This window comes from Cricetulus griseus, chromosome 2 (genome assembly GCF_003668045.3).
Source record: "Cricetulus griseus strain 17A/GY chromosome 2, alternate assembly CriGri-PICRH-1.0, whole genome shotgun sequence".
NCBI classification, from domain to species: domain Eukaryota; kingdom Metazoa; phylum Chordata; class Mammalia; order Rodentia; family Cricetidae; genus Cricetulus; species Cricetulus griseus.
In genome coordinates this window covers 64,460,159-64,469,473 of record NC_048595.1, presented here as the reverse complement: position 1 = coordinate 64,469,473, position 9,315 = coordinate 64,460,159, and the positions used below count along the sequence as shown (strand labels likewise).

The 9,315-nt window shown below is 42.9% G+C and overlaps 1 pseudogene; it reads right to left on the bottom strand.

Moving 5' to 3' along the window:
* Window positions 1-7,275: 7,275 nt before the first annotated feature.
* Window positions 7,276-7,685, bottom strand: LOC103162399 (annotated as a pseudogene).
* Window positions 7,686-9,315: the final 1,630 nt, after the last annotated feature.

Sequence of the window (9,315 nt, the reverse complement as noted above, 5' to 3'; positions counted from 1 at the left end):
GCCAAAACTGATAATAACCTATTCCTAGAAGTAAAAAAGTACCACCTGTTGGCTTGGAACCTCCAGCTCACCCCTGAATGATACAGAAGGTCCCATCTCTCTCTCTCCCCCCTCTCTCCCCTCTCCCTCTGCCTCCTCTCCTCCCTCTCCTACCTCTACTCACTCTCCTCTCTCTCTCCTCTCTCTCCTCTCTCTCTCCCCTCTCCCTCTCCTCTCTCTCCCCTTCTCCCCCCACCTCTGTGTGTGTGTGTGTGTATGTCTACAAACCCCTCCCACTCCTCTCTCCTGGGAGTTGTTTTTCTCAAATAAACCTCTTATTACTTTTCAACTCAGCTTGCTCTGGCTTACCGAATTGTCAGAGAAACTTATTATCAGGGAGCAGAAAACCTATTACCATCTATAAAGTTAGCAAGCAGAGTTGGAGCAGAAAAGCATATGGATATATTAAAACCATGTAAGAAAAACCAGTCTGAGAACTTGTCAAAGAAGATGAGTGCAAGATAAGTGAAAGCCAGGTGTAGAAGTACCAGCACTCAGGAAGCAGAAACAGAGAAATCTCTTGTTATGCCCAGGTCTCAGAGACCCCCAACAAGGAGACTGAATCCCAAATGTAAAAGCATGGAGCCTTTATTCAAGCTTGAGTTTGGACTGTCTGTCTGTCCAACATAGCCATTGAGAGCAGAGAGTGCCCAGCCGGGGGTTTTTATCTTAGTAGAGGTTGGGGGTGAGGGGATTTTCAGGGTTCAAGACCCTGATTGGCTGACATTTGTCTTGGGGTGTCTTGGTGAAAGGGGATGGGATAGGTATGTTCCAGGCTAAAGGATATCAGGTGATCCTATCTACAATGGTTGGAACATTAGCAATTTCCTTTGGTACCTTCTCCTTGGATGATCCATTCCTGGGTGGTCTCAGTTTATGGTCTTTTCCTGGAGTCAGGTGTTGCTTTAGGATAAACTGAAAACTCAGGCCTACTTGAGCCCTGGCATGGCAGTAGTGTAGCGAAGGCCCTACATTTCTGTGAGTTCAAGAACAGCCAGGGCTACACAGCCAGTTCCAGGCCAGCCAGGGCTACATAGTGAGAAGCTTTCTCTCTCTCTCTCTCTCTCTCTCTCTCTCTCTCTCTCTCTCTCTCTCTCTCTATCTATCTATCTCTCTCTCTCTCCCTCTCTCTCTATCTCAGAAAAAAAAAGTACAGGGGCTGCAGAGATAGCTCAGTGGTTAAGACCATTGTCTACTCTTCCAAGGAAGCAGGGTTCAATTCCCAGCACTCACATGACAGCTAACTATTGTCTGAAACAACTATGAAAAGGGGACTTGAAACCCTCTTCTGGCCTCTGAGGGTATGAAGCACGCATATTGTGCATGGACATACATGCAGGCCAAACACCCACGCACACAAAATAAAAATAAATCTTCTTTTAAAAAGTACTAACAAAATAAATTAAAAGGAAGACAAAGACATTTTGGAGCTGGAGAGCTGGCAGAAGTTAAGAGCACTTGCTGTTCTTGCAGATGACCCAGGTTTGGTTCCCACATTCACACAGTGGCTCATAATCATCTATAGCTCCAGTTCACAGGAATCCAACACCCTCTTCTTACCTTCAAGGGCACTCAGATGGTATACATATATGTAGGCAAAAACATGAATAACTGCATATTACTTAACTTTGACATAAATTGTTAGCCTGAGATTAACCTTTCCCTAAGACACAGTCCCTCTCTGGGGCCAGGACTTTCAGATATTCTAACCCCCAAAGTCCTGGCCCCAGAATGCATCCATGGAGGGATTTTAACACCTTTTTAAAGCCTTGTTACCCAGAGATGGTGCCATGTAATAACAACTGTCATTCACTAATGCGCATACTTGTGAGCTCTTTGGAGACCCTTGAGTCAGGGTCTTGACTGAGAATAGTATGTGCCTCAGATGATCCCATCATAGAAGGGCCCATCTCATGGGTTATAGAAATAGGCTTAGTAGGACACAGAAAGGGCAATGTTGTCTGCAGATCTGTAACAACAAACAAACAAACAAACAAACAAAAATGAGCACCACAGGCATAAAAGAGTAAAGGAAGTACAAGTGATGGCCGAGATTTTCTACACCACTGAAACTGTATTATATTAAACAGCACAACCCTTGTGTTTATAATAAAGCAATAAAGATTAGCAAGGAACAGCCTAGATGCATAGTTCTAGATGCTGGCACTGCCAAAGACATAGCATGGACACAGAGAGGCAGCAGGGAAGAAATACCCAAACTCCCCCCTCGCCCTCAATGAGAAACTGTTGGAGCCCAACTGTTAGGGCCAATTCAACTGGGAGTCAGCCAGCAAGGCAGCTTGAGTAAGAAAGCCAGTAAGAGTAACCTCTGGGGAATGAAATGGGTGTGAGGAGAAAGAGAATAGCCAGTGAGGCCTCTCACTGGAGATCTTGCTTTGCTTCCTCAGTGAAGGCAAGGAGTCTCCATGCTTACTCTTTCTCTTCCGTTGTGTGTGTGCGTGGGGGGGGGGGGGGGGGCGTGAGTCCTGTGATGGCAACAGCTTCCAATAGAAGTTCACAGGAACATTCACTGTTTATTTATTCACTGTTTACATATGATGCTTACTACCTAACATTCAACGAGAGGTATTTCAGATGTTGTTCAGATAATATTTACTATTCCCTAGGCACTCCGCACAAAGCTGTGTGCTAGGCGCCTACACGCCTGCTCCTTAAACCTCACAATAGTTCATCCAGGTGGTTATTATCTTCTGTAACTAAAGAGAATGATTAGAGGAGAGAGATCCAACCCATAATAAGTAAGCACCTTATCTAGGCCTCCAATTGCCTCCTGTACCAAATTGCCCCTCAGAAAGGAGAAAACAGTATTTCTTTACCTATCATTTGTTTGCCTTGGGTATACCTCACTCTTGCCTGTTTTCAGCATGAGCTGAGATTGGACAGCACAAACAACTGGTCTTGGCTCTGAGATCCAAGATCTCCCTCTGGGACCTCAAGTGAGTAGAAGAAAGCAAATCCTGTGTGTCCTCCTTAATTGCTAGCTCCTGCTTTTAGCTCACTGGTTGTTTTATTTGGAGCCTGTGAAGGAAAAACTGACCATCCTGTTTTCCCTGAGTGTGGGAGTTCTCTCAGGTATCAAGACAATCTGTAAGGTACCTTCCATGGGATGTGACTGCCATGTGGCATAGCTGTTTAGCTCCAGAGAATTCCAAATGGCAATGCCCTAGTCTTGTCAGGAAACTGGCTTTCCTCCCAAATTTTCTTTTCTTGGTCATAGTTTTAAAGGACAGAAATCTGGGCCTATGTGTTCAGCCCCTGGGGAACCCTCAAGGCTAGCCCAGGCCTTGAATGCAGCCTAGTCCTACTTACGGGGTTGCTCTCCTGAGTCTCTTCCAAGTATGGAGTGGTAGGCCTAACAACACCTCTCAGATGTCTTTTTTGTTGTTTGGTGTTAGGCTGGTCTGTACCTTTGGTTTTGTTCTGTTTTGTTTGGTTTCTAAGACAGGATCTTACATATCCCCTACTAGCCTCAAGCTGCTGGTCCTCCTGCCTTCACCTCCCCAGTGCTTGAATTGCAGGTATACATCACTTCTGCTATCATACCGCAGCCCCTTCCTTCTAGTGCATATTACAGAATTTTACTCACTCACTCCCTTCTTTCTTTCCTTCCTTCCTTCCTTCCATCCTTCCTTCCTCCCTTCCTCCTTCCCAAAAGCTGTAAGATACTTCACAGAAATGAGATTATTCCTTCGAGCAAAGGCACAACTATCTCTTCCCTAAAAGTGGTTTTACTAAGATATAACTTATATACTATGACATGAAGTCATCTTAAATACATAATTTGATATGTTTGGCAGCTACATAATTCTTAAATTACAATCAAAATCAATATATGGAACAATAGTTGGGCATAGTGGAACACACCTTGAGCCCCTGTGCTCAGGAGACAGAATCAGGCAGATATCTGTGTGTTCAAGGCCAGCTTGATCTACATATCAAGTTCCAGAAAAGCCAGGGATACATGGACATATCCTGTCTTGAAAAAAAACAAAAACAAATAATCAAACAAAAAAGACATGGACTTGTCCTTCACACACACACCCCAAAACAAAACAAAACAAAACAAAAACTTCTCTCACATCAGCCTATATTTATTTCTCCTCACAACCCCTGGGCCAAGTCTGTGGTTTTGTCTTTTATGAAACTTCCCATAACTAAAACAGACAAGGATAAAGACGTCTGACCTCACTCTTTTTCAAGATAAATTTACATTTCTTCATAAATCAGTACCTGTTGTCTGGACAAAGGATGCTGGGATTTTGTTTGGGATTGCAATCAGTGTCTAGTTTCTCTGAGATGCGTCGGAAGGTGGAGAGTTAACTCTTTAAGAGTACTGAGTCCAGGGTTGAGAAGATAGATTATAGTAGTGAAAACACCTGCCACACAAGCAACTAGAGTGAGGACCAGAATCCAGATCCACCATGCTGGGGTCGGTGACCTTGTAATTCTAACACTCAGAGGGCAGGATAATAATTATATTATGTCCTCCTGACTTTGGTCTATTGAACCATCAAGTTATTCTGGTGGATTTGCCTTTATGAGTGGCTTAACCTTTCTTCTTTCTTTCTTTCTTTCTTTCTTTCTTTCTTTCTTTCTTTCTTTCTTTCTTTCTTTCGACTTTCAATACTTTTTTGTGTTTGTAGTGTTGTAACCATGTTGTGGGAGTTTCTTTTATCATCTTCTCTTTAGTGTTCTATATACCTCTTCTACCTACATGGCTTTGGAAAATTGTTCTTTGATTTCATTGAAGAAGACTCAAATTGAAAGGAAGATGGATTTGTAAAACCTCATAGCTCAACTAGAAAAGTCACAGGAAAGCCTTGCAAGAACAACAGAAGACACCATCAGGACATAAGATAAAGTACAGGATCTAGACCAAATCAGCAAGGAATATGGAAAAAATAACACAGGAAAGGAACACACAGGAAATGTGGGACACCGTGAACAACAACAATAAAAAAAAAAAAACTTTGAATTATAGGCATAGAAGAAGAAGAATCACAAGTCAGTGGCATGGACTAGATCTTCAACAAGATCCTCGAAGAAAACTGCTAACTAAGGAAAGACATACCTGTACAGATACAAGAAACACACAGAATACTAGATAAGGCCTGAAAATTATCTAGTTAAAACACCAATATACACAATGAAGAAAGTGTATTAAAAAAAAATGCAAGTCACATATAAAGGAAAACCCATCAGAATAATGGCTGTTTTCTATGGAACTTTGAAAGCCAGGAGAACCTGGAGCAATGCATTCCAAGTCCTACAAGAATGTAAGGGCCAGCTTATATTAATAAAAAAGAGCTCAAACATTGAGACTTGTGCCTGCACTAGTGCAATACTGTTTACCTAGAATGTTCCTCAAGCCCTCTGTGTTAACAGTTTGGTCCTCAGCATGGCTACTGGAAGGGGAGAAAAGTTTCAGGGGTTATCGAGAATACCAGGAGATTCAAAGGATTGTGGGACACTAATTGAATGAAAAATAAAAATAACAAGGAAGGGAAAAGACATGATTGCTCTTAGGTATGGTCGAAGAGAAAGTTTATTGTAGCTACGTGGAAGAGAGCACATAGTCAGAGGTAGGGACATCTGGGAGAGACCAGAGTGAACATGACCAGACTGAGATGGGCCATGCCGGAGACGGGGAAGAAGGGAGGGAGAGAAGGGAACCAGGTGCAGCAGGCAGGACAAAGGTACAAAAGGGAAGGGTAACCAAAATGTCTGATTGTATAGGAAGAGCCTCTGGATGAAGGGCAGCCCAGCCCCTGGGCTGGAGAGTTCAGGTAGAGAGTGTGGGGTATGCCAGCCACACCTTGTAACAGGTATACACTGAGGGATGCTGGGAGAACCTGGGGGCCAGGCCTGGCTTTTATATATTAAATAGGCACCTCAGCATCTGTCCAGGGCCTGGAATTGAACGCTGTCGTCTCTTCTCTCCTTTGTTTCTCAGGTGCCATGAAGGGTCAGCTTCCTCAGTCAGGCACTCTGATGCTGAGGCTCTGCCTTGCCACAGGTCCCCAAAAGCTCTGATGATGATGCTCTCCTCGTCCCAAGTCCCAAAAAGCAATAGAGTCAACTGACTAAGGACTGAAACCTGTAAAATTGTACCCCCAAAGAAAAGGTCCTCTTTCGTTTGTAAAAATGTGTGCGGGTGTTTTGTAAACAGGTATGTCTGTGCATTGTATGTGCTCATTGCCTGTAGAGACCAGAAGAGGGCATCAGAACCCCTCAGACTGCAGTAAGAGATGGCCATGGGCCACCATGTGGGTGTTGGGATTTGAACCTGAGTACTCTGGAAAAGCAGCCAGTTCCCTTAACCATGGAGATGTCTCTTCAGCCCCAACCTTTTTCTCTTTTTAAATTGATTGCCTTAGACACTTTACCATAACACAAAGATGAGTAATAGAAGGGGCAGGGAGCTAACAATGAGTAGTACTATACTGAAGAAAAAGAATTTTGAAGCGGTTCATGGTAGACAATCATTTGATTGGAGTGATCAAAAAATTCTAAATACTTCTCTTTTGTGAACAAAAATTACAAGAGACCATTATACTATGCCCCCTCCTGAAATGATAGTAAATAGAAATAAGGCCTTGGGAACATTGTTGAAATTTCTAGAGCAAGAAAACACATTTGATGATGGATAGGATATAAGTTCTGAATTGTTTATTGATGAGAATATGACTTCATATTTTTAGGCAGTGTCTTATTATACACATTGTTTAGCCCAAGCTGTCCTAGAGTTCACTAGGCCTTGAGTCCTCAGTCCTGCTCCATGGTCCTCCCATGAGCCACTTCCTGCCATGACTTCCTTGTCTAAGCCAATCTGGTAAGTAAAATGTCATAACACATGTGCCGTGCTTTTCCGTCTTGGTGTACAGGCTTGGGTTCTCCTGGCCGGACTCACCCTTCTCATACTCAGATCCCATGATATCTCTCCCGCACAGTTACCCCCGAGCCTTCTCCTTCTTCTTCACTCTCATTTAACGTTCCATGCCTTCATTTCTTTCTTTTTTTTTTTTATTTTCAGTTTTCTGAGACAGGGTCTTGTTCTATAGCCCAAGGTAGAACTCACTATGTAGCCCAGACTAGCTTTTCGCACAGTGATCCTCCTGCCTCAGACTCCAAAGTGTTGAGATTACTGGTCATGATACCCAGCTTCTTTTTTGTTGTTGTTGCTTTAAACTCTTAATGATGGAAACAAAACTATAACTAAAAGCAAAGCTTCTGGAATACCCATTTGTTCTTCCCTGTCTTGTATTGTTACTCAAACTTGACCTTCGCTTTCCCCCTCACCTTTCACTTCAGGGCTGTGTCTCTAAAGACATCCTTGCTGACAACAGTTTTGTCCAAGGGGATGTCCACAGAGTACCTTGTGGGTGTGAGGTGATCATAAGTATAACCTTTCACAAAGGACTTTGTCTTTGATCTCTTGGTATTTCCTTCTTGCCCCCGACAGCTGTCACTTTTGGGGGATAGCAGTCAATTCCAGCCACCAGGGCATGGCTGTAAGTGCAGACTGAGATGCCATCATCAATGTTCTTCACAATGATGGCTTTGTGTCTGGAGTAGCATCCAGTCAGGACCAGAATCACTTTCCCAGGTTTCATGAACTTGCCCATTTCTACAGCAAGCAGCCAGCTCCCAGCTGAAAGTGATATCCAGCTTCTTATGACCATTGTCACTTCCTGCATTGTACCTTTGTATGTAATACAAATATTGTCTCCTTCATACAACCCTAGGTTTATTAGCATTAGAGACAACATTTCATTTTTATCTATATACCAGAATGCTTTGTAAATAGAAGAAATGTTTTAAATGTGTGTTTACTGTATGAAATAATTAGGTAATTAAAAATTGGTTCCATCCCTAAATTGGTGCATTTTCTTCACAGAAAATCTCAACTGGATGGAATATAATTTTATTTTTTTTCTCTATGGAATTTTCTTCTGAACCTGTTTGGTTTTTTTGTTTTGTTTTGTTTTGTTTTCTGAGACAGGGTTTCTCTGTAGCTTTGGAGCCTGTCCTAGAACTCACTCTGTAGACTAGGCTGGCTTTGAACTCACACAGGTCTACCTGCCTCTGCCTCCCGAGTGCTGGGACTAAAGGTGTGCCCCACCAAAGAAAGCCCTGCTTGGAATATGATTGTAAATAGCAAAACATTTTCAAATCTACTGAAGGACATACCTCTAAGGGACCAAAAGAGAGACAGACAGACAGAGAGAGAGAGAGAGAGAGAGAGAGAGAGAGAGAGAGAGAGAGAAATGTACATAGTCTTCTTTATGTTGAATTGAACATTTCTGTGATTTTTTTCTACCAGAAGTAAAACTCAAACAGTAAGTATTGAGTGACTGACACTGGTACCATATTGACCTCTTATCATATCAGTTGAGGCTATAAACATAACTGTTTAATGACATGCAATTGAAAGACAGATTGTAATACAACCTAGCCCCTGTTTTGAGCCTACAGCTTTAGTGCTTTGTCGGCTCTGCTTCTGCTTTCCACCACTTGATTCTCTTACTCAAGGCTGAGTGCATCACTGTTCCACTGCAGGTCTAGAACATAGGTTGCTGTGCTGTAAATGGCCTGTGGGTGGCATTTGCCAAATCAAAGAAGTTAGGAACAAATAGGGAATTGTTTGATTTAGAGAACCATGAATCTGATAATCAGATACTATGGCAACAAAATGGAAGATCTGAATGCTACTGGCTGACAGCCAGATAGGAATAGGCCACCAGCCTGTGGGGACATCACTTCCTTCCTTCGTCTGTTTTGTGTTGCTAAACAGAACACAGCTGACTATGCAATAGAGTGGTTTTCTTTCTCTTATTTATAGAGTCTGCAAAGTTCAGTAGCAAGGTTCAGTATTCAGTGAGGGCCTCCATGCTTTGTGATAGTACAGCAGAAGATGGCATGGCAGGAGAGAAAAACACAGCAAGCCCTAGACCCTGGGTACATGTGTTGGTTTGAATAAAAATGGCCCCATAGACTCATAGGGAGTGGCATTATAGGAGGTGTGGCCTTTTGGAGAAAGTGTGTCATGGTGGAGGGGGGTAGCAGATTACTGGCTTCCTGCTGCCTATAGATCCAGATGTAGAACTCTCAGCTACCTCTCCTGCATCATGTCTACCACTATGCTTCTTGCCATGATGTTAATGGACTAAACCTCTGAACTGTAAGCCAGTTAAATGTTTTCCTTTATAAGAGTTGCTATGGCCATGGTGTCTCTTCACAGCACTAGAAACCCCA